General features: G+C 39.1%; 1 protein-coding gene and 1 long non-coding RNA gene across 3 annotated transcripts in view; one reads left to right on the forward strand and one right to left on the reverse strand.

Annotated features, from left to right (window-relative positions):
* IL15 (interleukin 15) overlaps positions 1 to 9,458 on the reverse strand; it is a 29,551-nt gene extending 20,093 nt beyond the window's left edge. The window contains exon 1 of one of the 2 annotated variants that reach the window (XM_041412104.1): positions 9,331 to 9,458. The gene's annotated coding sequence lies outside the window, so the exon portion shown is untranslated. Of the gene's footprint in view, positions 1 to 8,863; positions 8,941 to 9,330 lie in introns of those variants that run through there. The other variant, XM_041412103.1, reaches the window with a different exon arrangement.
* The window catches only part of LOC121339938, a 64,487-nt gene continuing 45,649 nt past the window's right edge, over positions 9,051 to 27,888 (forward strand). Inside the window, exon 1 of the long non-coding RNA XR_005953234.1 lies at positions 9,051 to 9,243. This is a non-coding gene — a long non-coding RNA (uncharacterized LOC121339938). The remainder of the gene's footprint in view (positions 9,244 to 27,888) is intronic.

Below are 27,888 nucleotides of genomic sequence, written 5' to 3' on the forward strand. Positions count from 1 at the left end.
GCTTTCTACAGGAACAGCATTGTGAAGGCTTAGGAGCAGAAATCAGTGATGCTGCTGGTTCACAGAAGTGGAATTTGAGTTGTATGACTGGATGGAGAACACAACAAAGAAGTAAGACAGGGTTGAAGTGAAAGGAAGGAGAAAGTTTGAGAGTAGCAGAAGTAGAAGGATTTATGATCACTAAAGCATATTCTACTCAACTTCAAACTCAGTCCCATGCTCACTGCCTTCCCATGACTTCATAATTATAAAAAGGTATTAAATTTTTAATCAGAGTATGATACAATGATTTCCTTTTTCTCATACAATGTTTGTAAACCAAATGGATTGTTTTCACTGAGTGGACCAAGCTCCTGGAAAAAAAAAAAACAAAACCAAACCCCTGTATAAATGGCTTTGTTGACCAAAAAGTTGTGTCGAAAAGGAGACACAAGAAAACCTGAGTTCAATGACAAAGGCAGCTGGATGCAGCCCTGAGTCTTCTCCTTGCCTTCATCTCACCATCTTTCTGTGATTTGGGCAAACTCCTTAACACAGATTTTTCACAAGCAGCAATAATTTTCTGAGTTCTGTCTCACAAGAAATCCTCCCTGTTAGTGACTTTGCATATCTGCCCCTAGGATGGGATGCTCCATGCTCCCCAAGCAAATATTTCTGGTCGCTATAGTCAGCTAGCTCAGATGCTAGCTCAGGTTTCTCCAGGGAAGATGTTACAGCATGAAGAAATATATGTCCTTGAAGAGCTTAGTTCAAAGTGGCTGCAATTCCTCACAGCTGCACCAGAACACACTGGGGGCTAAAGTGAACACAGACAATCCTAGAGAATGCTAAACAATCACTTAAAACAAAAATAAAAATTTATCCCTAGGTATCACATATTGGGCCCAAAATATTTAGGTTCTTCCAACATTTTTGCATTTGTAGAGTGAAATTCCTCTTTTCTTATCCTTTCCTATCCTTTTGAGAAAAATTAACTAATCCATGGGTTCTTCCCATAGGTTCTTCCAACATTTTTGCATTTGTAGAGTGAAATTCCTCTTTTCTTATCCTTTCCTATCCTTTTGAGAAAAATTAACTAATCCATGATCAAGACTAAAATGGGTAATATAGGGGTATGTGGCATATATATTCTACCCAGTGTAAAATCACATTTCTTGTGCCCATGTAAGTAATTACTAAGATAGTGTAGCTAAGGTTGTAGATCTTTTTTTAGTCAATAAAAATTATTGAAAATGAAACAAAATGAGGGAAACAAAGCTGTAGGCAGTGAGGCAGCATATGTGAACCCCAGTGTGATGGCTTTGGCCATCACCAGGATCTAGTGTTGGTCACTGCAGGACAGGTTTACCTTTGGAATCACCAGGCTGAGAACAGGCACCAGTGTAATCCCAGGTGAGCTCCCAATGCCACCCTCCTCTCGCCCTCTCTGCTGCCCAGCCTCTCCACTGCATGTGGCAGCCCCAAGTACAACTAATCATAATTCCAGCATTAATCAAACCTCAGGAATGTGAAGGAACAATTGACCTATTCATCCTTCCAAGAAGCAGCATAAAGAAAAACTCTAGTAGCTACACCATTGCCAAAGTACACTGTCAAGGAAATAAACTGCACTTGTTTTTCTGACAAAGGTTACAGTACTTTGTAGAGTACAGAGCCACTGTGACTCACATTCCTGTGTTATTATAAGCACACCATGCACCATTGTTCTAACAGGTATGCCTCTTCTGTCTTTATTATTTTCATGGCATTCAGCCTGAGGTTAATTTGACATTCAGCCTGAGCCAACTTGACTGTACGGCTTATACTAACAGATATAATTCATTATTTTTGAGCAAGTGTGCTCATGTTGATGGCTTTTCCTTTTACAAGTAGATTGGTGGCAGTAACCAGCTGCAGCTTTCAGAAGTCAGGCACACAGATTCCCATAGAGAATTTCTTAGTTCTGGAAGGGCAGGTAAGGGCTTCTTCCCTTACAAGAAAACAGACAGCAGTTTTGTCACTTGCCAGAAAATATGCAGGCCCCACTGCTGGAGGTGCCATAATTCTTAATTAGCCAATGCAGCATCAAAAGAGACTGCAGAGTTCATGCCCAACTTTCTATCATGTTGCTTATCAACGAAAAAAGAACCAATGTTAATAGTATGTTAACAACATATTAACAGTTAAAATTAGTTTTAAGATATGTGAAGTAAACCTTGTCACTCTTGTTATTCTTTTACCAAAAATGGGTCTTCTACTATATATGTTCTTCACAAGATTTTTAGCTCAACACCTGCATTGTCTAATTTGTATCTTCACAAACACAGTCCATGGCAGATGGTGACACGACATAGTCAATGAAATCAGGTTCTTTCTCCAGCAGAGACAATAAACTTTCCCACACTGCCCTTATTTATAGCTTAAACTCCAGGGAAGAAAATTACCAACACTTGATATTCATTGCCTTCTGGAAGACACTGCAGCCATGGAAAGGTGCAGTGGGAATCACTCCTGACTAGCAGTTTAGAATATGATGGTCCATCTACTCAAAAATGAATTGCAGCCAGTAAATATTCTTCTCTTTAATTTTTTACTTACAAAAAGACATCCTAATATATTTGATAAATTTTAGTCATGAGTGGGCTGGATTAGCAACTTTGGCATAAGACTTTTTAAGCTACTACAGAGTGCAACCCTTTTGGTCTACATATATTTTTATAAAACAGTCTTTTACAAGCAATTCCTCGGTGGGCAAAAAAACTCCATCCACCATTTTTTTGTGAAGAATATTTAAGCATTGACCTTATAGTCAATTGGTAAACTATTAAATTGTTCAGTTGTAATGTGTAGCAGCTGTATCAACAATGTCTAAATGATCAACCTATGCTCCCACTAAGGACCTACCTCATCTGTTATAATATGAAATACTGTATGATAATTTGTAATGATGCAAATATCTGGTAACCTTCTTATAATAACTTATAAGCAGGGACAGCAGCTTAATTATACAGTACATCTCCTGATGGCTTCCAAATATTTCTGCTATTCCTCACTAATTTCTAAGGGAAATAATAAGTAGATAAATAGGAATCAGTTTCCTTATTTTACAGTAGTGCATTGGTTTATGAATGGAAGACAGAAAGCTTTTATTAGCTGCCAAGGTGACTGCATTCTTTGTGCTCTCATCATGATATAAAAAATTAGCCCTAGCCACCCATAAATCCTGATGGATGATGGAGAACAGGACCCAAGTCAGTTAAAGGATGTGGAGGAAATCCTAGACCAGAGTTCTCAGAGAGTTGTACAGACTATTATCTCAAGGGGGACACTCAGTCCTGGTCAAGTGAAATCTCTGTTTACACTGATAAAGTACAGGCAGCTTGGATGAAATGCCCTTCTCTTCTGGTCCTGCCTTCAGGTTCATTCTGAGCACAGGATCACAGGACCCATATTGAACAGCACTGGACCAGCAAGAGCACAGGAATTTCCAGTGTGCAGGAACCTTCTCTGTTTGGCACAGAGGCAGTGAGAAGGTAAATCTGTATGGGATCAATGGTATAAAACCAGAAGTTCTTTCCTCTGAATGAATAATCTGTCTGTGTAGGTATCAGGGGCCTCCAACATGGTTCTGTCCCATTAAACCTTGGCTCAAAAAGGAGTTCTGAGCATGTATTCCCACAGGGAACCATTAATAGTGCTTTCCACTAGAGCTTGCTCTTGGCAGAAAAAAACTCTATCACCTTGTTTGTTAATATGTCAGTATTCATTCTTGGAATGAATTTCTGTCCTATAAAAACCTGTAAAATGGGAATCAGACACTTCAGCTGAGTGAGAAAATGTCTTTAAATTTGGGAACTGCTATAGAAAATGAGATTTTGCTTCATAAACATTTCTCTGAGAAATCAGAGATAATAAGTAACTGAGAGTAGCGATTTCCTCCCTCCATTTTGAAGCAATTACTTTTAAAATACTTTTCAAAATTAGAAAAATTTTAGCATGCATGGAGAGCAAATGGACATTTTTTGGGATGTTCTTGTTTTGCCTAGCACTATAATTTGGTGTAGAGAATTGGGAATGTATTATAATAATGAGAATTGGCAGTGAATTACAGTCCTGTAGTTAAAATAACCTTTAAAATCACTATCTTCCATTATGAGTGTTTAAGTGCACAGAAAAGTCTCAAAAAAAAACCCCAAAAAACCCAAAAAAACCAACAAACAAACAAACAAAAAAAAAAAACCCAAAAAACCAAACAAACAAAAAAACCCCCAAAAAACAAAAAAAAAAAAAACAAAACAAAACAAAAAAAACAAACCCAGGAATGCATGAATATTCACTCTCCTGGGTTTTAGCCCCTGTGACGGTGACGGTGCAATGTTGAAATAGAGAGTATAGCAATAAGACTGAGTCATGTAAAAAAGCAGGAGGAATAAATGTTAGTTGTGCAGACTAAGAAGTTTGTTCCAAAAATTGTGTATGCGCTGCTGCGCTTCCCTGATCCCTGCAAGCAGCAGTACTGTGCTGGCCTGCAAAGCAGTGACCCATTCTGGGTCACAAACCACACTGTTTGGATAGAATGGAATGTCTCATAGCCAGCTGTTCCAGACTGCCTTTCTCCCTGCTGTGCTGGCTGCACAAGCTGAACTCTCTGAGCACAGAAAAGGGGAAATGTTCTGGCAGATCCCTGAACTGACACTAGGAGGTTTGTGTCAAATATATCACTGTCCATGGCGTGAAAGATACTGGAAGCTGAGGATAAACTTTTCACTCATAAGAAAAAATCTAGCATTATATTATCCATACTTCCCAACTATTCCACATCAGCTTGTACCTGTGTCCCCTGTGACCCTTCTCCATTTTCAGTGAACTCTTAGGCAGCCTTAGAATGGATCTTGTAGGATCATATTTACAGGAAAATGGACATGTACTAAATGAATCAGCCTAACCTTCTGGAACTAAAGAACAAGGTCATCTTTGTGGATAAAAAAGCTGATGTTGCAAGAAGAAAGAAGAAACAGAAAAGTTGCTGACAGACAAAGGGGTGTCAACCCGAGTAAAATTACGCTTACAGCATCTACCACCTAGATTAAGAAAGAGATGCATGCTTGCCTTGTGGATAAAGTAGAGATACCAATAAAGAGATGCATGGACAAAGCAGAGCTACCAATTAAACAATGTGTGACTGTGTAGACCAAGATAGGAAGTAAATATAAACAATGTTTAGAAGCACAATAAATGTCTTTTGCTTGATTCACATTGAATTGCTCAGGGTCCTTTGATCTCCCCAGAACCTGACCATAGTCTTATTTTTTCCAGAGAATTCAAACATTCATAATGACAGCAAGACATAAAGCATTCGTAATTACATCATAGAATTGTTTAAGTTGGAAAAGACCTTTTTAAGATGATTGAATCCAGACATTATCCCAAGCACCACACCTAGGTGTCCTTTAAAGATCTTCAGTGTTGGTAACTCTACCACTTCTCTGGACAGCCTGTTCCAATGCTTGAGCACTGTAGGTGAAGAAACTTTTTGTATTATTCTATCTGACCCTTCCCTAGCACAACCTGGGGCTATTTCACTGGGGAAAAAAGATCAATCTCCACCTGGCTACAACCTCATTTCAGGGACTTGTGGAGAGCGATAGTGTTACGCTCAAGCCTCCATTTCTCCAGGCTAAACACCTCCAGCTCAATCAGCTGCTCCTCACAGGACTTTTGTTCCAGACTCTTCCCCAGCTCCATTGTCCTTCTCTGCACATGCTGCAGCACCTCAGTGTCTTTTTGGCAGTGAGGGGCCCAGAACTGGACACAGCACTCAAGGTATGGCCTCACCAGTGCTGAGTACAATCACTGCCCTGGTCCTACTGGCCACGCTAATCCCTGTTACAACCCAGGATTCTATTGGCCTTCTTGGCCATCTGGACACAGCTAGCTCATGCTCAGCTGCTGTCAACCAGTACCCCTAGGTCCTTTTCCACCAGGCAGGTTTCCAGCCACTCTGCCCCAAGTCAGCAGTGTTGCATGGGATTGAACTTGTGCACCTGGCCTTGTTGAAACTCAAACAGTTGTCCTCGGTCCCTTGATCCAGCCTGTCCAGATCTCTGCAGAGCCTTCCGACTCTCCTGGAGGTCACTACTCCCATCCAACTTGTCATCTGCAAACAGACTGAGGGTACTTGACACCTTTATCCAGATCATTGATAAAGATGCTGAACAGGGCTGGCCCCAGCACCAAACCCTGGAGAACACTACTGGTGACTGGCTGCCAGCTGTGTTTAATTCCATTCACCACCATCCTGGGCTTGGGTAACGAGCCAGTTTTTTCACTCAGCAAAGAGTACATCAGATCAACCCATGACTATCCAGTTTCTTCAGAAGACTGTTGTAGAGGGGAATCAGATAAGACAAGCAGAACTTGCCTTATGGCCCTGCTGACTGGGCCTGATCCTCTGGTTGCCTTGGTACTTGTTACCGGATAGCACTCAAGATGATCTGCTCCATGACCTTCCCCAGCAGCACAGTCAGACTGACAGGTCTGGTCCCGTAGCTGAAGTATTCACAGAAATTTTTTTTTGTGTGTCTTTTAGGGCAGTAGCCAGATAAAGCCGCAATTGGGTTTTGGCCCTCCTAATTTTCTTCCTGCTTAACCTCCTGTTTGCTCATGTTGTGTGCATCGGTGTAATGACACTTCAGCTGAGCTGCTGATTCCACCACCTCCTTGGGGAGAGAAGCTCTAATTCTTACATGACCATTCTCAGGTGCTTCCATGATTTCCAAAACATCACTGACCTTTGTGTCTTTTTTGCCATATGGATCTCCATCCCCTGCCTTCAGTGGTGGACAGAAGGAACTCGCTAGCACATAGTCTCTCAAAAACTGGTGGGCTACCTTCCAGTTTGCCTCTAGTGAGCCTGATTTTACCACTTTTCCCATTTTAGTTTAAAGTTGTTTTGATAAGCCCTGCTAATTTCTGCGCAAAGATCCTTTTCCTCCTTTGGGACAGATGTACCCCATCCATTGCCAGAAGGTCTAGTGTTAAGTAGACCAAATCATGATCAAAATCCCTAAATTCTGTGGGTGACACTAAGCTTGGAGCCAAGTATTGGTCTGTTGGATCGTACCATTCCTTCCCTGCAACAGGATGGATAGAGGACAGTGACAGTTGTACTCCTGATCCCTTAACAATCATCCCAAGACCCTGGAGTCTCTTACTTGCCCTTGAATTTCCTGTTGCAACTTCATCACTGCCTACCTGTAAAAACAGAAATTGGATAATAACCAAAGGGTTGTGCCACAGGGCGACACTTTCACTTTACATCTTTAACCCAGGCCCCAGGAAGGATGCACACTTCCTGAAGAAGCCTGTCTGGTCTGCATATGGGTCTTTCTGTTCCTTTCAGAAAGGATCTTCTATGACATCAATCTGCCTTTTTTTCTTTTTATGTAAGTATTTTTGACGGGGGGCACAGGCTGAATTAACTTTAGTGACAACTGCAAACCAGATTGGACCATCCTATTCATTATTGTTCCATTCCAGTTGCAGAGCCTCTCACCTCATGTGCCAGGTCACCTGGGGCGCTGGGACAGTAGCAGATGAGACGTGCAGGAGCCTGTCAACATTCCTCCATCTCTTAAGTCACTGTGCTTTGTCAGGCAGAGAAGCAGGAATCCCCTGTGTCATGCAGGGCTTGTCTGGGGATTCCAGCAGTTTGTTTCTCTCACACCCCTGGATATCCCCATTCCCAGAGCACTAGCCCCTGTACCAGGGATTGCCCACTGCTGCCCTCTGGTGCTGGTGCAGAGCAGGGCACAGCTATAAAGACATACTCTAAGCTTCAAACAGCCCTCTAGACTCCCAAATTTATCACCTCTATTGAGCTAGTTAATATCTGTTTGAGCTAGTTAATAGCTGTTTGTTTAGACTATATTAATCTACAGTTATCTTCTTCCAAGACAAAATAACTAGTGGTAAGTTTCCATTTAACTGGTATATGCCAAATTAATTTGTAACTGTAAATAGAATTAAACACCCTGAGAGACAAAGGAAGGACTTCACTATGTACTATTTGGAAAGTATAGCCAAACATGCTGTGATAATTATCGTCAGGAGTTTTCTCCACAGTATAAGACTCTCTTAAAAGTAAGTTGCCTAAAAATTTCTTCTTTATGCAGAAGGAATTGCAAGATAGTGGTTGTGCACAGGAAGGAGAATTTCCTATTAGACTTATACAGATATAATTGTGCAGGTTGTGACAATACAATCTGTGACAAGTTTCTCTTCCCCATATCTCTGCCTCTTTTCCAACCTATATGAATCTATGATTCTATGACTAGGCAGAAAGTGTTATTTTTAACAAGACTCACCAGTGCATATGTTTACTCTTGTTTGCTACTGACTAAAATCTCTCTATAACACTGCTATCATCTACAGAAACTCTGTCACTGTTTTCAGTAAGATTGCACTGCCTGCAGATTTTCTGTTCTCTGCCTGCATTTAATGCTCTTTCAACTGTTTACACTAAGAAGTAAATAACTTTTCTCCCAGATTTTTGCCTCTGTCTTTGCTATATTAAATGAGGCTCCGAGCAGTAGCTTTGTTTTCTCCTCATTTTTGCTGAGTGAATTTGTTAGCAAACAATGACAAATTTTCAAAGGCTAGCACCAGTTTTCTCTATTTGCTGATTTCTCTAACACAGCAGAACAGAGAAACAGGTGCCAAGTGCAAGGTTAAATACAGTACTTAAACTATGTCTTTCATAAGAAATCTTATTAGATGGCTTTTAAAAACATTTAATAATTTGAAACTAAGCTCTAAGTTCCCTCATCTTTCTAATGAAGAAAAAAAGAAAACAAGAGGATGTCAAAAGTTGTGAAATACTCACAAATCTTGGAGTGCTGAGCAGCAAGTCGACAGGACACAGAAGTTAGGATAAGGTTTGCACAAGTGACAGCAGCAAATGCTCCACCCCCTCCTCCATTCTGTTTTACTTTCAGTTGTTACATAAATAAATTTGTATCTAATAAGGTAGAAGTTATTCTCACGACAAAGCAGACCGCAGGGATTTCCTACTGCCATTTCCTAGCAACTTTCAAACTTGGGGGGAAAAAACCTAAACAAAACAACACAGAAAGAACTGCGGGGAAATACATATGCCTACAATTTAGAAGGCAGGCAAGTGAGTGCCAAACACGAAAGGCAGCTGGCTGATTGCTATCTGAAGCATGGACCTTCCTGGACATTCCAGCTTAGCATTCCCTAAAGGTAAGAAGGTTTATGGTTTGTGCCCTTTTTGCTGCACCTCGTAGCTTAAGTGTAACCTTCTGACCAGGGTTGGGCAGAGTTGCCTACCTTGGAAGCAGACACTGTAGCTTTGTGCTGTGACTCCTCCTCTTTCCAACGAGAACAGTGGTTTTTTTTACTGGCGCGGCTGCCTTAGGAGTGAAAGTGCAGTGGCTTTTCATGACAACATCAAGAAGCCATGGAAGAAGATTATGGGGACAAAGAAGAGCTTCTCCAAAAGGCTTCTTCATCTGGCTTGCTGTGGAACAACAGGGCAGGGAGGTGGGATAGGCCAGCAGAAGAGTATCCTTAGAATGAAAAGATTAATCTGAAAATTGCATTGAAATACTGAGTTTTAGATTTTTAGTTGTAAAGAAAAGTGGAGGTTTAGGGTCTATAATAATCACTGGGAATGGCAGCTGTACACCTAAAGTCCTGCCTAGACACCTCATCATAAAAAACCTTTTGTTCCTTGAGGTAAACTTGAATGTCTTGAAGATAAAGCTTAGCAGCTCCCCAGGAGTACTGTCAGGTTTCCAGGAGCCATCCTATGTAAGGTTCATGCATTCAAGAGGCAACAGTGAAAACAGTTCTTGATCTCTGTGCAATCTTTTTGACATCCTCGGCTGTGCTGTTCTGGGTGCTAGTTGTTATTATGTGCATCTCCCAGTGAGAGCTGGTAAAAATATTCTGCAGCTAAATGACAGGGTTTTAGAAATTACTGACTCCTTACTGAAGAAGAGATGAGTTTCTGGAGCTGGGTATTTCCTTCTTGTTTCTCAGTGAAATAATATTTTTTTCAGGAACACTACTTATAAAACATATAAAAAGTTAGTTCACTGCGCTGGCATATTCTATTACAGAAAGATTCCAAAAAATCTATTTGTGAACATAAACAAGACTTCTGTATCTTCAACAGCTGTCATACAAGTGAGGGAAATAGGACCTGGGACTGAATGTTTCCAGAGAGTAGTTACAGGCAGCTACATAAAAAATGCATTGTGTGGGACAGCTCACTGCCATTTCTTGGCACCCTGGTGTCCTGTGGTCCAACATTTGAGTCCAGCATCCATTCTGCAGAGAAGGAATTGGAATGAAATGCCAACACATTAATTACCTTCTGCATGGGTTCTGACTTGCCATCACTGCCACTGCAAAGAACAAAAAAAAAAAAAAAAAGCTGAACTCACAATTTTGTGATTGTCAGGGACTCTTGGCTCTCTCACATGATAACTTATCTGTGCCTCCAGAAAGGCAGCTACTTGTGCTCCTTTGCCTCAGTGCAGGCTGTGAATGTCAGTTTTTAAGCAGGTGGACAGACATGAGAGACATGAGAGATGAAATCTGCTTCACCTGGCAGTTGTTAGAAACCCGGGCAGGATTTGAAAGCAAAAATAAAAATACAGACTTTCCACGGCTAGTGATAGATTATGAAAAGACGTGCCAGCATTACAGGAAAAGCATCAGCTTGGGTAAATATTTAAACCAAAGGAACGTATCCATTTATTAATTGTCTTGTGATAAGAGCACTTATTTTCAGACAAGTGTGGTCATAAATATCTGTTTCTTCAGCTCATTCCAGCTCAAAGAGTGAGAGTAAATGATATCAAGTATACATGTGATTACATGTATGTACTTGGACTTGGATCCCAAGGTGTCTCATATTTTCCACTGTTTAAATCTGAAAAAAAATTGAGTGTTTTCCTTTTTTTTTCCTCTTTGATGTGATAATTTTGCTATGCTAAATTTGATATAATTTTCTAAACTAGGAGAAATTTATAAGCAAACAGACAAAAACAAGCCCACAAAGACTGAGGTATTAGCTAATTATGTGAGCATATGGAACGAATACCTTGCTTTCCCAACAATTTCCTTTGAACACAGCAAAATAGAATCATTGCATATAGAGTGGATTTTTTAACTGTCTCTCTGAGTTTGTTCTTTTTTTAAGCACTGTGTTTTGCTGGCATTTCTGAAGTTGAGAATATATTTCTAACTTAATATAAAAACTATTCCTAACAATTACATTAGTTGTATATAAAAGTAATGCTAGTGTCAGTATATATTATATTACAGGAGGGTGGCAATACCACCAGCACTCTCTCAAAATTTAACTCTCATTCATTTTTGTAATTACACAAAAATGTGCTCCCTAATTACACAGGAGACATTTTATAATCATCTACTTGCTACTAGCCATACCAAGGTGTTTATTTATGGCAGAAATTATTCTCAGATTATCAAAAGCAGAATCATTTATAACTATTTCTAATTTATGCAAGTTTAATTTATAGTGGACACAGGCTGTTTGGCAAGAAACTGGCAATTATTCTCACTAAAGGAGCAACTAAATTATAACTTAGCATTTTAACTACAGTGACAAAGAATGTGAATGCAAACAGTAAAGTGAAAACAGATATATGACTGTCATTTTGGAACTAAAGCAGGAAAACTGAAAACTCACACATGACCATCCTGGTTTGAAGCAACATTACCCAAATGTTTTGTGCAATTGCGTGACTCTCATCAACAAATTTGTGGTTTCTCTCTTCCTAAAAGTCTGCCCATATTCTCGTGGAATTCCTTTGGAATTGGTGTTAGTTCTGTTGCTGAACACCAGAAGAGGAAGTATGGATACAGGAACAGGAGTGAAGAAATGGGAGGGAGAAAGGCTCTTCCAGAGCAGTCTATGTGATCGGGTGGGTTTACAAAAACCAGTAGTTCTAGCAAAAACAGACCCCTGTAGGATGGCCCCAGCTGACTCAGCCCAAATCCAACTTCCTTTGCTAAATTTCTAAATGCTTAAAGAGGGGAATGCACTACGCTCTTCTTACCTACTATCTTAGTATCAGTCATTTTAATAAGAGGTCTTGAAATGAAGACCTTCACTGGTAAGTTCTCAGCTCTGATAAGCCATAATGCTCTATAATGATTTTAATTGTCTTTAAATGAATTCCAAAACTTTTAGCAAACCTGAACCCAAATATACAGGCACATGTAGAAGATAATTGCAATTTAAAACTTATCTCTTCCAAAGTACTTTTTGTTGTTGTTGTTGTTGTTATAATATTCCTGCTGTCTTTGAATTTTTGCTCCAGGGCTGAACTACTACACCATGAATTATCAACCCTATGAATTTCTGCATAGGAAACTTTAGGAATTTGTTTTCTTCCTGTAGTTGACAGGGTGGATATAAAGAGCTGATAAGGATGTACGATTTTGGCTCCCTCCACCATTGCCAGTGTGGCAGCCAGAGGAGGTAGATCCAGGGAAAACAGCCTTCTGCCTCTGAAAAGTCACATCCCAGGAATCCCAGCAGCCTTCACCATTACTCCATGGTGGTTAAGCAAAGGTGAGCCTTGATTCTAGTGACAGAGGCCAGGAGCAGAGTGCCTTACTACTGAGAAGGACAGGACAGAGGGGAGCTTGTATGACGAGGGACTCACATCAATCTGTCTTTTAGATAAAATAGTAAGGTGCATTTCTGGAAATTATCATGTTCATACACATAACGAATTTGGTATCTGTTCTGCACCAGTGCTGTAACCACACATACCAATAACAGGACTGAAATATTTCTATGGAGCAGTAACTCCTGTAAGAGAACATGTACTAAACATGTTACTAGGTGGGAAGGTGTACCCTCTGAAAATCTAGGCAACTTCTGCTTCATGGCTCGTACAGGGCTATAATCTGTCTCTTTTTTTCATACTAAATTGTAATGTTTCCTAAATTATAGACTCTTCAGACTGCTTATTAAAAACTGGCATTGCAAAACTGGTATTTAATTTCTAGGCACATCTGGAGAGACATTGTTATTATGCCTTTCAGAATCATGCACAATATTTCTGTCATAATTTATCAACTACTGCCACCAAGAATGAGTTATTCCTATTTAAAGAAGAAGTGTTTCCAAGCAAAACCAGGTCAGTTGCTAAGTGAGCAAAAGTAAAACAAGGGGAAAGGCATTTAATGCATAAAATGTGTAAAAATATGTTTTGAATCTGTGAAAAAAGTTAACACATAGAAATGTGCAGCTCTTCGTTGGAGTTGTCTTAGGAGCATAACATCTTAAGTGCCACCTGAGCAAGTACTACTCTATTTAGACAAAGTATTTGCAGTATTTCAGCCTACAAGTTTTCCTAAGAAAGTTGCTCTTCAAATTGCATGATAGGAAAATTCTACATATAAATTAATTATTTAAAAAATTATTTAAGTTCCCTATAAATAAAAAAAAAAGCTGCCTAACATCCCAAAAGGTATCCCTTCACTATAGAAGTTCTCTCAAATTATACTTGTGTTATTTCTCTCTGTGTTAATCAGACTTGAGTGGAGCAGCCAGACCACAAAGCTCTTGCAGTTCACACTCTCTGATGCAGGGAACTACATGCCAAATCCACAAAACCATTGATGAGTCTAATCCTTACACTCCAAGATAGTTCCTACAGGAACAGAACTCAAGTGCTTCTTTGAAATTAGGTGCTGTGCTACTTGACCTCAGATGACTGGCACCTTCTGCACTGGCTAGCTGGAGCCCACAGCAGTGCCTTGGGGAAGGAGGCATATTTCCCTGTTAGGTTGTTCACACTGAACAGAGCAATGCTTAAATTAGCCGAGTAGCAGGGCTGGCAAGAACCTTTGAGGGTTTAAATGCCCTTGGCTGCACTGGTTCTGCCTCCAACCGGGACCTGTAGCTCAAAATCCTCCCCTGAAAGCAGCACCTTTATGCAGTATAAAGCACAACATCCAAAACATGTATAATTTTTTTTTTTTTAGACAAGCATTTTCTAAGTGTTTTTCAACAGAAATTCCACAACAGTGAGTGGAAGGGTCAAAATTTTACATTATAACAATCAAACTGAGTCTCTTGGCGGGGGCGGGGGGGTGGATTCCTTTTCTCTCAGCCAACAAATTTTCCCAAAATCTCTCAGTCTTAGTCCATGTAGACACCCCTTCTGAGGTTAGCAGCCTGTTTTGTGGCTCACTTCACCATTTGTAGTTGAAGCTTTAAGGAACACAGGAAAATGTGATCCTAACTTTTATGAGGATGCAAATAAATCCTACTAGAAAGAATAACATGAGAGACATTAATAAACTGGAGAGATGAAAGAGGAATGCAACTGAGTAATGATGTGCATTCCATCAATATAATTTCCCTTTTTTTCTTCTTTAATATTAAAGTAAAATAACTTTACATTTGATACATTTGTATCAAATTTCTTGTCTTATGCTTTATGCTGTAATACAACTGTCTCTTTAATGATCATAGCTTTTGTGACAGAAGTATAAAACCCTCCGTGAAAACTAATTTCTGTATAAACAGAGAAGACAAGATATTTAGCTACCACATACATAGAATGTATTCTAAACCCTAAAAATTTAAGAGACACTGCACAACACAGTGTATTTAGCAAAAAAAAAAAAAGGAAAGGGATTTCTCCAACTAGTTTAAATTAGGAGTCATACCAAATTCAAAGTTATCTTTAGTTTTGTCATACTGCTTTCAGACTTCTAGGGAATATAAAGAGAATATATGAAAATATATTATGACACTTGTGGAATCTTGAGCTCCCACTACACCCTACATTATCACTCCTTTACATAAAAAAAAATCAGTGTGCTTTCTGTAGGTAGTCTTAATATATGGTACACTATGTACAGAAAGAGTGAATGCTCTGGGAGCTGGCAAAATTTTGGCTAGTTGATGAAAAGGTGGTGGTTTGAAATTTACCATCAACAATTGGTCATTTTTCATCTCAGACCTTGTCCTAGGGTGAGGTTATGATGCTTGTATCCCCAGTCGTGTGTTCTGTTAGTGCTGGATATTATGTACTGTGCCTTCAAGACTGGCTCTGAAGAGCAAGGTTTGTTTTGGTTTGTTATCAGCCTGCTCCCCCACGGCTGGCGGGACAGAGAGACGGGGCAGTACATAGTGCGGCTCTTGCTTTTTGCTTTGCTTTTTGCTGCTTTGCTTTGCTCTTGCTCCTGCTTTGCTCCTGCTTTGCTCCCGCTCTGCTTTTGCTTTTTTGCTTCTGTTAGCAGTGTAGCGCAGCGGTCCAGAGTTTTCCCTGGACTGTTTTTTCCCTTCCCTTCTTGAAACCATTCAAACCTGCTCTGGACTGGGACCTGGGAAACACCGAGAGTTTACATCTTGTGGCTGCAGCAGCTATCCCCAGCGCCGGAGGGAGCAACAACAGAGAGACCACTCCCAGGAAAGACTTTCTGAATTTGTCATCCTTTTCAGAGAGGTGAAAGTGTTGTCATCTAGTATTGTTCATTTTGTGTGCGGGCGGTGTTGTGCTTGTTAAATAAGCAGGTTCTTTCCACTTCTCTCCGAGGAATCCTTCCCGAACCAGTGGGGGAAAGGGGCTGTGTGGGTTTGTTTTCTGGGGGAGCCCCCTTTGGAGGGTTTCTCCCAGATTTGCCCTAATCCAGGACAGACGTGGGATTTACAGTAGTTTATTGTACGTCATCACTGAGAGTTTATTAGTAGTTTACAGTAGTTTATTACTCAGACCAGTGATGCTCCCCATGTGTTACTTCTTACCTCTCCACAGAGCACCTGTTATTCAGGAACAGCAGCTTCCTCTGAATGCTGTGCCTTTGCTTTCACTGGGGCCACAAGGGACACAGAAATGTCCAGCATGCATAGGAATGGAGATTCCCCATTTTTAACTCTCCCTGCTCACTCTGATCTTTCCCATTCTCTGCCTCATGACTGTCTGGCCTAGCTGACTAAAATTCATTGTAGGAAATCATGCAGTAGCAAGGAGCTGGAGAACTGTACAGCACCTTTCCAGTCCTCTCTGTTTCCCTGATGATTTATCTGTGTGTGCTTCATGTACCCCAAAAACAGCAAAGTGTTTATGGACAGGATTTCCCGTATCAGGCTATTGAACTCCACCTGTCCAGTAAGCAGCTTCCATGAACTGTCTATATGAATGTCCGACATGGGGCTGGCTTGCAGGTGCAAACTGCATTTCCTAATACTGATTGATCTAGCTATCCCTGATATATGACTTGATGTTCTTGTTACTCTCCAGTGGGCTTGGAAATCTGCTCCAGATTGTTCCAAATAGAGAAAAATCAAAGGCAAACTTCTTGGCTGTGTCCTAGCACAGAGTGTAATGAAGCAGCAGCCCTTTAAATTGCTGCAGCAACATTGGCCAAACTAGGCAAACACAGTAAGCCAAAACTTTTTGCCATTATGTTTGGATCAAAGTTTGTGTGTATTAAAATAATAAATGAAAGATGCTCAACACATTATTATATTCTCTGCAGAGTTGAAAATGTGGGAGAAAAAAAAAAGCAGGCTTTTGTAAAAAAATTATTGAAGAGTTGAAACTCAAAACACCCATGGTTGCTTTGGTGTTTTTTGTCTTGTGTACTTGTACAGTGCTTAGTCAAATATAACCAAAGAGTAACATCCAGAAATATTTGAAATATTAAAAAAAAAAAACTATATAGTGAACTTTAATCAATAAAGATGTTTTTTCACTGGCAAAAAGTTGAGACGTAAGCACTATGAAAGCGCTAAAGAGACTGTACAGGACAGATAAGAATTCAAGCACTGATAGGTGAGCCTTAGGAAGGAAAGCAAATCAAGGAACTAAATCATGTTTAAACTCAGAGAAATACATTGACTCAAAAAGATTTCAGTTTGTGAGAGTGCAACTACACACAGTAATGTTAGTCTATAAATCCTGTGTAATGTAGACAGTAAATAGTGAACTTGCAAGATATGGATGAGCGTTCAGTGTAGGCATGCTCCAGAAGAACAGTGGATGTAATATCCCCTGAGAAATAAATAACAATAAAATCTGTCCAAAATCTCAGATATGAAAGACTCTGGTATTTCTTGTCACTTCCCAGATACCTACATTACAGACAACACCTTGTCATTTGCTTGTTCGAACCACAGGATTTCTCCTGAAGTGACTCCCACTGTTTACCAGACAGCATCTATTTTTGTGCAGCTCCCATTGTAGCTAGTTTTCTGTCTTTAAAAATCAATGTTGTGTGGCTTAGGGGAGGGATAAAATTTAATTCCTGCTGATATAACACTTTCTTGCAAACCTTTCCATGTATTTATACTGGTGCGGACTCTGTGATTTCCAAGATTTACATTACATGGAGCTGGTCCATAAAATTGCATGTTTACTTGTTTCATTTCTGGATGACTGTATGAAATCAGTTCTAACCTACTCTTATACACCTCTCAGTAGAAACTTAGACTGAAGAATCAGATAAACAGTCTTCTGGCATTCCAGAGGAGCAAGAGATCCATTTTGTCTTTTGCAAGAGGGAATGACTAAGTCTTTGCACTGAATGTACGAAAAAGTGAACTGAAACTGATGATGGTGCAAGTTCTTATTATCCTAACCTACAAGACTGGGAGGCCTTTTTCACTGCCAGTCACCCCAATTAGCAAAAGCTGTATTCAGCAACTTTAAATCAAATCCTTTGTGCTCTGGATGAAATAGGAAGTTTAGCTTAAAATGAGGGGTTTGGGCTAATTTGTACATTTCTCAGGAGCAGGGTGAATATATGAAACTGGTGAATTTCTCAAGGATTCTTCAGGAATATAAATGGCCACTGTGTGATTCCTGAGGGACAGGTAGTGTAATTTGAGATTCTAAAAGTACTAGACATATTGATACATTTTACCTGATAATTTAAAAATAACTACTTCCCCACTTGAGAAAGAGAAAAGCTGTTTTTCTGGCCATCATTGTGATTTCGGGTTGTTTATACGTTCTAGCATTTATATGGAGTGTTCTTCAGTTGTGTGTATAACACAATTTGGGAGTTACCTTTGTTCAAATAGATCAAAAACTGAGTTGTAAAGGATTTTTGACAATGTCTAGTCCATCCTTCTGCCCTAAAGTGTGAGCACACGTGGCTAAAACTTACCTAGTGGATATTTTATTGATCTTCTCTTCAAAATGTCCAGTGTGCTGAAAAACTTTTCAGGAATGTGGCATAATAGGACATTCAAGGAAGGTGCACAGCAAAGGGGGGATCCTGTGGAAAATGCATGAAAAAGTTTTTTGGTATTATCTTGTGGTCTGCTTTTCCCTTCCAGAACATTTCATTCTTTCTGTTTAATACTGCCTGAGGTTTTGTGAGCGGAGATTTCATTTGAAAGCTGCATCAAAAGTGAAACTGCTTGAACAATCCTGAATGACCTACCAATTTTCCTTTCTTTCAATTACATTGGTTCTTCTCTGCACAGCACTCCTGAGTCCATCTCACAGGTGCACAGGTTGTGCCCCTCATGCTGACTGATTTCTAGCTTGCTTATATTAATTTTATAGGACAGGATGTTGAAAATCTTACTGAAGTCAGGACAGCTACTGCTTCTCCTGTATAATTTAGACTTTTTATCCTGTCACGAAAGGAATAACTTGTCAGAATTCATCCGTAATGAAATGTGTGGGCTTATTCCTCCAATTTTCATTTTGTCCAAGTACTACGTCTAGAATGGGAGGCATTGGAAGGCATGGGAGATTACCTATCTAGACTGGTGCACTCACTCTTTCTGCCCCCGTATCTTGAGAGCAGTCATCCTGAGCCTGTTTTTTATCAGCCTGGACCCCAACACATCCATCAGTTCTTCAGGAAGGGAAGGCAACAGGAAACCCCCACCAAGTCAAACCAAAGGCCTGTTATCCCACGATGCAGCCTGACTGCCATCCACTGGCCAGAAGCAAATGAGGAGTGTGAGAGCAAAGCCAGGTCACAGGGACCCTTCCCCAGTGATCCCCTTGTGTCCTCTGGAGGTGCCTCAGACAGCTTGTCTCTCTCAGGCAGCAAAAAGCTTTGCAAGCTGTCATAGTCACATCAGATTTGAAACAGGATTCTCCCTTTGTTCACAGTGCTATTTGCTCACTATTTGTCTTCTATGCTTCTCCTACTAAAGAGAATTTACTTCTGATTTTTGGTGACACGATCTGTTCCCTGTAATAAATAAAGTTAAACATTTTAATTGTATTACTGAAGATCCCAGTGATTTTCAGCTTTCTTGATAACTGAGATTTATATTGTTTTTAAAACAGTCATGAATCTAAAATTTTGGGTAATGCCCCTCTTTGCATCTCAGGTAAATGCAGTATGTCCCTTATACAATACTTCCAGAGACAAGGAAAGTACAACTCTTTCATCATACAAATTTTGGCCCTAACTGAGTGCACATGTGGTTCATGATTTCTATCCTAGGTGTGTCTGTGCTGCATTTTCAGAACAAATTGAACCTTTCTATGTAAATATTTGGACATTTGAGGCATTGGAATTTTAACATGGTGTAGGACATTGCATAACAGACAGGCTAATCTAATCCTAGAAACCACTACAAATAAGCATCTACGTTTAATTTACCCTCATGTCTTCAATCACTTGTTCATCACTTCAATCACTACTTTGTAGATTATACGTCTAGAAATATTTTGAACAGGGGCAAATTAAAAACTGTTGTCTGACACTGAAATGTATACTTCACTTATAAACATGCCCCAAAGAGGGGATTTGAAAAAACAATAGGACAGCAGCCCCAGTGGAGCAATTTCATTGGTTAGCTCACTTACCAGCTACATCAGGAAGTTCTCTTCCACACACCCCCACAGATCTTCTAAATTGTTTTCTCTCTGCTCTATTATATTCTAACAGATATCTGGCATGCTGAAGTCCCCTATGAGTGGGACTCTTCCCAGCTCCTTGTAGAATATTCTGTGTGCCTCTTCACCCTGGCTGAATGGTGTACAACAGACTCCCACCATGGCATCTGTCTTTCCCTTTCCCCTGATCCATGCCCCTAAACACTCAACATCATCGTCACTTTCATTGAACTCTAGACAACCAAATCCCAACAACTTTTTGCAGGGAGAAGCCCTAATTCCTATCCTCAGGCATTTCCATGGTTTCTACCTCATCAATAATCCCTGTGGCTTTGCTGCTATGTGGATCTTCATCCTCTGCCCCTGCTGAGACAACAGACTGAAGGACCTCACTAGCACATTGTCCCTCAAACACTGGTGGGCTGACCCCAGGCTAATCTTATTTTTTTATTTACTTCTCTTATATTATTAAGTAATAACTACTGCATTTTCTGTAAATTATTTTTTAATTAGGCTTTCCAAAAATTCCATAGGTAAGTTCTTGTAGCATCTGATCTCTTTTACATGAGTTAGAGCTTTATAATTATCTTTTAATGTGCTTTTCAAACTGTGACCCAGGTGTTTACAGTGGAAATATCCCACAACACATTTCAGAAGAGGTGAAAAAAATTCATTTTACTTTGCTGCAATCTTTCACTATTACCATGTTTCCCAGAAAACTGGTGATCTTTAGGGATAAAGGCAGATTTGGATCACATATCAAGTAAAGGACAAATCAGCTGGTATAAATTGGTTTAGCCTGTTATTTGCTGCTCCATGATAATTACTTACCTTTATGGAGAATTTAGAAATCTTCATTTTTAGGAAAACTACTTTCCTATCTGAAACAAAATATTATATTACTTCTTTCTCTCTTTTTATAATGGCTCATATTGTTGCCACAAATGAATAGAAGGATTCTTGTTCGCATGCATGGATTAGATGTTTATAGCGAAGAGTAAGTTTTCTAAGGTAATTTTTCATTTGGAAAAAGTTCACTTCTGCATTGCTGTCATGTAGAAAGATGAAGGTACTTTTAAAGTGCGAATGTCAAGATTAAAGATCATAATTCAGTGGGTGAAAATATTAACACAAGCTTCTTGAGGAGGATTTATGGAAGATCTTCACATCTAGGAATCACAAGAACAGGAGAAAGTGCTGCCTTTAAAAGAACAGACAATTCCACAATGTAGATTAACAAGGTTAGCAGATAAGCACATGATATCTTAACGCTTTGAAAATATTTGTGTTCCAAGAGTCACAACCTACTTAATTGGTTTTATAGAGCCTTTGATTCTGTTCTGTGGGAAATATGAAGTATGAAATAATAGAACATTCTAGTAAAATATATGAGCATTATTGCAAAAAGGAAGAGAGATCAAAAGGACATGTTGAAAGGAAGCAGGAAAATAATATTTCCAAGTTGAAGAAAGGGTAAATGTTGAGAGGAGCTTGGTGATTTAATCTTTCAGGATAATTCACTATATTTTGTAAGTTTTTAGACAAGTTCCATTTCAGTAAAAGCATCTTAACTATTCTTAGGCCAGTGAAGACATAAAATGGATTTTTAGATAGGATGCTGGTTAGGATTTTTAGCTATTTAGATAGCTGTTTATTTTTCTCATATTTTTATTCTTTCTCCCACCCACCTTAGAAGATAAGTAGATGAAGCAACTTGCTTCTTAACCTTTTGAATGACAAATTAGTTTATAATGGCCATGGCAAATCTGCATCGTAAATCAATTATTCTGTGGTTTGTGAGCAAATCTTGGCTTTGTCAAGATTACTTTCTTCTGTGTACTTGAAGTTAGCACTGCAAATTCAAGTGTTAGCTGTGTTTTACATGTAAGTGAAAATTACTATATAAAAGCTAGGAATTACTATTTATTTACTGTATGATATTCATAGCAAGCAGTATGTGAAATTATGTGGTAATGTCTCCTCTTTACATGAGCTGACCTTTATAAGCTTCTCCTTCTCAACTAAATAAATCTTATAATTCAGTTTTCCCTTGCACACCTGTAAATGAAACCACTGTCAGATGGGGAATATTAATAAATACCAAACCAAAATAGTACATAGCTGATAAAGAATTGAGTGCTTGCTCAGCTTACGTCCATACGCTGAGGATTTTTTTTCTGCAGTAATGGAGATTTATTTTACAGAATTTAAGCCTTCTTTTTTTCCCATCCTTTAAAGCCCAAAGGTTTGTGTGGAGAACTTTTCACTATTAAATGTAACTCACGGGATATTGTTCAGTGTGGAGACAGATGGACACACCAGCCCTCTCCCTTAGAGAGATATCCCTTGAATGGGCTATGATAAGATCTTCCCAACCCTCCTGGACTGAGAAATCCTCGTGGTCATGGTGAGCTCCCAGCATGCTTTAGAACCCCATGTAGATTTTTCGGGACTGATTGGGTTTTCCCCTTTTGTACCACCCCTGCTCTTCCCCATAAAACCCCCCATTTCTGCCCTGTTCAGGGGGGAGCTGCCGTAACTGGGGTCCTTTGTAGGGTGCTGGAATAAACGCTACCTCTGCGGAATAACCACACGGTGCTCCGGTCTCTGTCCCTGTGTTGGCCTGGGTACACCTCGCAAGGCAGAGCTGAAATCACTGCTAAGAGCTGAAGTGCCTGCCCATTGCTGAGGTTACCCAGTGGCTGAAGGACTGACTCCTGGAAAGCTGTCTTGCGGGACCTCTCTCTGGGAAGGTTGTGGTGTCCAGGTCAAGCCATCAGACACCTGAACGGCTGTCCACAACAGTTCAGCAGCTAAAGTGTTTTGAAAAATAAGGATAAGAATTGTGAACTCTACTTTTTTATTGCTGAGTTTTCAAGTCAGTCAGCAGGGTGAAGAAAGTATAGACATTCACCTGTTTTACTGGTGGGTCCAGCAGACAGAAATCACCACTGTGTCTGTCCATCTGCTGACTCATACCAGGGAAAAGGTTCTGGCTGTGGAGCACTGACATAGTCCATTCTTCATCTCCCCTTGACCATACCCACCATGCTTAAAAGCCAGGGGCTTAACACAAGAGGTGTGGAAACAGAACTTGCACAGGGCAATTCCCATCCAATGATCCTTTGGAAGAGCTCAATCTCTTGACATAATGCTGTGTTCGTTCCCAAGACAAATACTGCCATCAGTAGTGAGGCATACTGTGATTTGAAAACCAGCATCACTCTGTGCCTGTGGATATCTGATAATATGCTTATAATCCCTTTCAGCCAGAAATTTGCTTTGCCTGCCAGAAAGCCAACTGGACTTCAGCAAATCCTGCAGCTAAAAGCAGTGTGTAAATGTATTTTCTGGACTATACAGAAGGCACCCTCTCACAGACAATGAAAACAATTTGCAGCTTAATAGAAATAAAATTGATTACATCAAATAAAACTGTGTCTTGTTTCTATCAATATCATGATTGTGCTGTTGCTTTACTCAGGGGTTAAGATAGGAAGTATTTTTTTATAGTCTGATAAAACAAGTAGTGGTTTTTTTCCCCACTGGTTTTGAGGAGCCTCAAGACTCAATAACAAAACATAGCTCTTTCAGTTATGAGCTCTGCTTTTGCTGCCAGTTTCAGGAAGATTCTCTAAGGCTATATTTCACACTAGCATGAATGTGGTTTTTTATAATTCCATCAACAACCAAAAAGTGTGTTATGTAAGTGTGAACATGTCATAACAACTTTTGTTATGTAAGAGCTTCTCCTCACAAAACAATTTAGAAGAACTTGGGCAGAGCAAAAGAGTGATATGTATAAAGGAACAGTTTTAATATTTGTATTGTTTTGCCTTCATTTGGGAATAAAGTGACTTTAGCTGATGTCATTTCAACACAACCTAACAGTAAAGGTATACCTTTCCCTTCCAAGGGATTACAGGTAAAAAGTGCCTATGCGGCCAAGGATTTTCATCTTTTGATACTATGTCATTTTGGTAACTGATGAAATAATCCACTTCTTATCTTGCAAGATGCAGTCTCTTTGCAGGGTTAAATATGATCGATTTTACTGATGTTTTAAGAGTTTCATTCTGTCCACATAACTGAGTATGAGGCTTGGAGCTTACTGGCTCTGTCAAGTACTGTGAAGCAAGGATTACATAAAGAGTTGTATTTAAATAATGTTAATTACTTCAATCTTGGCAAAAGAGTAGTTGATGAAAAATTTTCTTTGGTTCCCAATGGTTACTGTGAAGAAAAGGATCTTGGCTTCTAAGGAATTATAATTTTTGAGTCAAGGAATATGAGATAAATCTTCAGTTTATTTAGATCATCTCTTCTTACAAAATAACATTGTGCGTGTTATTTTATTATCTCCTCCACATGTTTTTAGTTTTCCACAAAATAGTTTTGGGATTAATTTGTTCAATGCACTTCATTTTGTTTGCATGCCCCAATTAAGGATGAAATATGTGTTTATCAAGATATTCTTATGTAGAGGAAAAGGAAAGTTTCATGTGTGTATTCAATAGTTTCTTGTTTATGATACTGTTTTATATTCTAGTTTAGGAGCCTGAATCTTCAGATTTGAGCACTCAAAATTCTTTTTATGACAAAATTTGAACCTTCCTGACCTGTAAAAATGCTTAGAAGTTTGCAAGGTCTTCTAAGAAAAGCAATCTGGTACAATTGCAGTAAAGTGCTTCTTATCACTTTCTCCCTTCATTTTTTTACTCTCACATTTATTCTTGTAGAATATTTTCTCATACAGTAGTTGCTAGTTAGGTACATTCTTTCTTTAAAATTCTGATTTTATGTTTTTATTTAACATTTCACTTTTTCCCTCTCAGATTTCTTAAAAACTCCTGCAATTTTGACCTATGTGCCACTATAACCCAAATCCAGGAATTCTGGTTGTTCTATGGCTTACTCTTGTATTCTTTTCAGGCCCTTATGTTTGCCCTTTTGCAGCCTCTGGAAAAATAACATTCATTCGTTTCAACATGCTAAGCCATCTAAGGTTATATTTGTCTGTCAGATATCTCTTTTTGTTCTGTCCTTCATATTAACAAATTTCACAGAAGACAAACCCATCTTGCTATGAACCTCTTGTAAAGTGTGTATACAAATAACAATGTTGCAGAAACTAACCAGAGGCAAAGATCTGTCACAAGTCTGCTTAATTACTCTCTTCCTCACCAATGATCTTTGCATTATTGAAAAGCCTATAAAATCAAAACACTGCCTTCTAGAGCCTGAGCTCCTGACTAAAAGTAATAATAGTATTTGTTAAGAATTAGACTCAGGACAAGCAAATTTATGCCTAAGCCCAAACTTGCAAATGTGGTTTTAATGTACAAAGAAATTGTGACACATTCTTCAACAACAGAATGAAACCTAAACCATTCCCAGTGAGAAGAGCTTGCTATATCTAATACTTCTTCAACTATAATATCTTCTTGTTATACTATCACAAGCTAGCAAGAATACCAGGATCCTTATAGCACTGCAAACACAGCCAAGATCTTTTGGACAAGAAATCTTAAAACACCATCAACCTCTTCTGTAATTTGTTCACATGGTCACCTTTTATGCTGTTTATTATATTATATTATATTATATATATACCTTGTTTATTATAGTATAATATATTATATTATATATATCTCCTCACCAAGAGCTCTCATCATTCCTGCTCTGTCCTTGAGGTTTCACTGCAAGCGCTGAAATGGTGACAAACTGACACACGAAGGACAGTCTCCTAGATCTGAGCCAGCACTGATCCATCTGCTGTGGTTCAGGGAAAAGGAACCGGCCCAAATGCTCCTATTAAAAGTGAAAATAATTTCATTTATGCATAAAACCACATTATCCTTATTTAGCAGAACCCTTGTTCCTCAGTGTGTGAGAAATGTGTATTTGTTCAGCTGTGGCTTGTTTTTAGCCTCAGGCCTTAGGCTGCATGTAACCATTGGCCTTCTCCCCACTTTGATCATTGCCTTATCAAACAGTGCTACTTCCCTGAGCTCTATGCACAGTTTTAGCAGGGCATAATTTCTCAAAACATGCATTTTATAGCTAATTTTTTATAATTATAACTTAATTTGGAGAAGAGGAGGGTGAGAGGGCAAAAGGTTTAATTGCTGCTACATGGCTGGAGCTCTGTACCATCATCTGATGAAGTGCTGTATAATTTGCAGAGTTTTACCTTGTAACATCTCTAATGGTGTGATATTCCTAACTAGTTTTCCATGTATGTTTGCAAATTTCATTGTTAATAACAATCTTAATCTGGTATTCATTAGCCTGTTAATTATACTGTCATTTAGAAACACTTGCTTCCAATTAGCTTTAATGACAACATCAGAATAATTTTTCTGTGCTTCCATTTTTGTGCACCACTTTCCCATTTGAACTGCCTGCTGTTCTATCTTAATTAAATTTAATAACAGTAGTGGTAGTTTACTGGGGACTTTTTAGCCTCATTTAATGTCAGACCATTTATACTAGTTTGAAGTAGGCACTGAAAAAGTTTGCATTAATCCAATTACTTTTAAAAGAAGCAAACTTCACTTTTCAAAAGATTTTAATTAAGGCAAAATCCCTATGAAAGTTCAAACTCCCTAGTTGTGCAAATATGTAGAAACATTAGGGGGTTTTCTAGGTACAATGAAGAGACACTAAAAAATCAACAGTATGAAGAAACACTAAAGCACTGATATAAAGAAGGAAGCCATAATTTTTTGTTTGTTTTAATAGAGGAGAAAAGGGTGAAAAAGCTGTCAGTGTCATTAGTGACTCAGTATTGCCATTTAAACTGAACTTTAGGTAGGGAATAGTTGCAGCATTTTTTATCTTGTGAAAGCTCCACAGGGCCTGAATAACATGCTTATCATTATGTAGCACCCTTGAAGTTGCACCGTGAGACTAAAATCATGGTTCTCATTAAAAATAATTATCTTTTTAGCCTATGCAAATTTAAAGCCCTTCAGAGAATCTTTCCAGGGGATTACAGAAAATCATAGAAAAGTAGATTGAAAGATGCTAAAGGTCACCTCCTCAAGCAGTCCGTTTAAACCAATACCATTCCTGAATAAAAGTTTGCTGGACATTACAGTCCTATTGTGACAAGAATTTGTGTGTTTATTACACACCACAAAGGTGTAACTGGCAGCTTCTGCTCCGCTTTACTCATTCCTCTAAATCTTGCTCTTAGGATCATAAGCCACCATTAGATCTGGACAAGAGTTTCATAGAATCATGGAATCATTTAGGTTGGAAAAGATCTTTAAAGCATCAAGTCCAACCATTGATCCGACACTGCCAAATCCATCACTAAACCAGGTCCCCAAGTGCCACATCAACACATCTTTTAAAGACCTGCAGGGACAGTGATTTAACCACTTCCCTGGGCAGTCTGTTCCTTCCCTGTTGCAATGCTTGAACACCTTTTAAGTGAAAAAATTTTCCTAGCATCCAGTCTAAATCTTCCCTGGTGCATCTTGAAGCTGTTTCAATTTCTTTTGCTTATTATCTGGGAGAAGACAGCATCCCACAACCTCCTTTCAGGGAATTGTAGAGAGTGATAAGGTCTCCCGTCAGCCTCCTTCTCTCCAGACAATGAGCCCAGCTCCCTCAGATGCTCCACATCAGACTTGTGCTTCAGACAGTTTTTTGACAAAAAAGTTCTGTTTCTCTAAATATACACAATTCTTGCTTTCATAATATAAGACGCCAAAAATTCTCTGTCTTACAAGCCATGTGTCTGGCGGTTTCTCAGCTTCACACAATTAATTAATTTCCTTTTTGGTTGAGAACTATGAGCTTAGCACTGTGTTTGTAGTTTGTGTATATCAGCTGTGATGGGCTAAACTTGCATCTTCTGTTACAAAAAGGACTTTGCTGGTTGCACTCACAGAACTGGAAAGTGTTGTTTGTACTACTCTGGTTTCACTTAAGGTATGATTTTCTTCAAGATCATGAAGCCTTTCCACCAACAAAAGTAACTGAGTGGGGATAACAAGTTTTC

Source organism: Onychostruthus taczanowskii, unplaced genomic scaffold (genome assembly GCF_017590055.1).
Source record: "Onychostruthus taczanowskii isolate IOZ18803 unplaced genomic scaffold, ASM1759005v1 scaffold38, whole genome shotgun sequence".
NCBI classification, from domain to species: domain Eukaryota; kingdom Metazoa; phylum Chordata; class Aves; order Passeriformes; family Passeridae; genus Onychostruthus; species Onychostruthus taczanowskii.